This window comes from Schistocerca serialis, unplaced genomic scaffold (assembly GCF_023864345.2).
Source record: "Schistocerca serialis cubense isolate TAMUIC-IGC-003099 unplaced genomic scaffold, iqSchSeri2.2 HiC_scaffold_1169, whole genome shotgun sequence".
Classification (NCBI taxonomy): Eukaryota; Metazoa; Arthropoda; class Insecta; order Orthoptera; family Acrididae; genus Schistocerca; species Schistocerca serialis.
The window spans coordinates 25,001-27,500 of NW_026047369.1; positions in this window are offsets into that span (position 1 = coordinate 25,001).

Genomic DNA, 2,500 nt, shown 5'->3' on the forward strand with positions numbered 1-2,500 from the left:
TTGTGCCTTAACCTAACCCATATTGTGCCTTAACCTAACCCATATTGTGCCTTAACCTAACCCGTATTGTGCCTTAACCTAACCCGTATTGTGCCTTAACCTAACCCGTATTGTGCCTTAACCTAACCCGTATTGTGCCTTAACCTAACCCGTATTGTGCCTTAACCTAACCCGTATTGTGCCTTAACCTAACCCGTATTGTGCCTTAACCTAACCCGTATTGTGCCTTAACCTAACCCGTATTGTGCCTTAACCTAACCCGTATTGTGCCTTAACCTAACCCGTATTGTGCCTTAACCTAACCCGTATTGTGCCTTAACCTAACCCGTATTGTGCCTTAACCTAACCCGTATTCTGCCTTAACCTAACCCGTGTTGTGCCTTAACCTAACCCGTGTTGTGCCTTAACCTAACCTGTGTTGTGCCTTAACCTAACCCGTGTTGTGCCTTAACCTAACCCGTGTTGTGCCTTAACCTAACCTATGTTGCGCCTTAACCTACCCTATATTGTACCTTAACCTAACCTATATTGTACCTTAACCTAACCTATGTTGCGCCTTAACCTAACCTATGTTGCGCCTTAACCTAACCTATGTTGCGCCTTAACCTAACCTATGTTGCGCCTTAACCTAACCTATGTTGCGCCTTAACCTAACCTATGTTGCGCCTTAACCTAACCTATGTTGCGCCTTAACCTAACCTATGTTGCGCCTTAACCTAACCTATGTTGCGCCTTAACCCAACACACGTTGCGCCTTAACCCAACACACGTTGCGCCTTAACCCAACACACGTTGCGCCTTAACCCAACACACGTTGCGCCTTAACCCAACACACGTTGCGCCTTAACCCAACACACGTTGCGCCTTAACCCAACACACGTTGCGCCTTAACCCAACACACGTTGCGCCTTAACCCAACACACGTTGCGCCTTAACCCAACACACGTTGCGCCTTAACCCAACACACGTTGCGCCTTAACCCAACACACGTTGCGCCTTAACCCAACACACGTTGGGCCTTAACCCAACACACGTTGGGCCTTAACCCAACACACGTTGGGCCTTAACCCAACACACGTTGGGCCTTAACCCAACACACGTTGGGCCTTAACCCAACACACGTTGGGCCTTAACCCAACACACGTTGGGCCTTAACCCAACACACGTTGGGCCTTAACCCAACACACGTTGGGCCTTAACCCAACACACGTTGGGCCTTAACCCAACACACGTTGGGCCTTAACCCAACACACGTTGGGCCTTAACCCAACACACGTTGGGCCTTAACCTGCTCTGTAATTGTCATACGACGCGTTAAATTAGTGTAGTGTTGCCTAACTGCAACCCCCGCAATATAGTTTGCTACTCGCACTGCCCGGTCCCCAGAGTATCGCTTCATGTTAAACACCTTGCAGCTATACACTGTAATGCGGATGGCAGCAGGACGTACATGCTCAATGCCCTTCGCAGTTGTTCATTGGCATTCGCATGGCGAAGCACAGCCTACGTTGTGGTACGGCTTGTGTCAACTGTCCGCTGATGTTGTACGTCCAAATCACACACTGTACTGCACATTGGTCCTCATGTACTGAATGATACATCGTGGTACATGTGTGACCGTACCACGACTGCGCCAACAACGGCGAACCATACGGTCCAAATATTGTGCACTCAGCTACATGTCGTCTCCCTATAAGAGCTGGATTGCAGTATGGTATGCCGTGGATGGCGATCGGCATGAGCCGTCTGTTGATGTAGTGGCGCGTGTTGTCAGACGTAGTCGTCTCTTCTCACACACCGTGATAGCATGGTGCACTGCGTTCCACATCTGCGACATGCGACAGAGGCCGGTTGACAGTCGTTCGCGCAATGGACATCGCATACGTACGGGGGCCACCTTCCACGTGTTCGCGAAGCGTGCACATGTTGTTGCGTGTATGTGGGCAGACATAGTGTGTCGTGACACCTGACACAGGCATGCAACAATCGTTGAATTTGCAAATGGCGATGGACGTCTACGTTTGCTGGTGACGTTACGCAAATGAAGAACTGGTAAACCGTTGTGGTGCGGTTGTTCTCGCTAGAGGTGAATCAGTGATGGCGACGATCGGTTGAGCTACCAACCGGTTGTTTCAGCGATACCCACCATGCCCACGAACGTGAATGGCATGTGGGTGTGAAGCGATACGCGGCGGTGGCTGGGTGGGACCGTCCCCGGCCGGTGAGGGGGGGCCTCCCGGCGTGCTGGCCGCGCGGTGCGTGGGCGCACGCGCTACAGCCGGCTGGTGGGGGCGGCCAGTGGCAGGCGCGCCGGCCGACGGAGGCGGCAGGCGGCGTAGCTGCGCGCCGGCGCACCCTGCACGCAGCGCCGTGCGGCCAAAGTAGGTCCTCGCGGGCCCGGTGCGAAGCGCGGTGGACATCTGCAGTGTGCTGGTCCGATTGAGGACTGTGTGCGCTGAGGATGCGCCGCCGCCCGGCGCTCGGCGCCGCGACGCCGTCT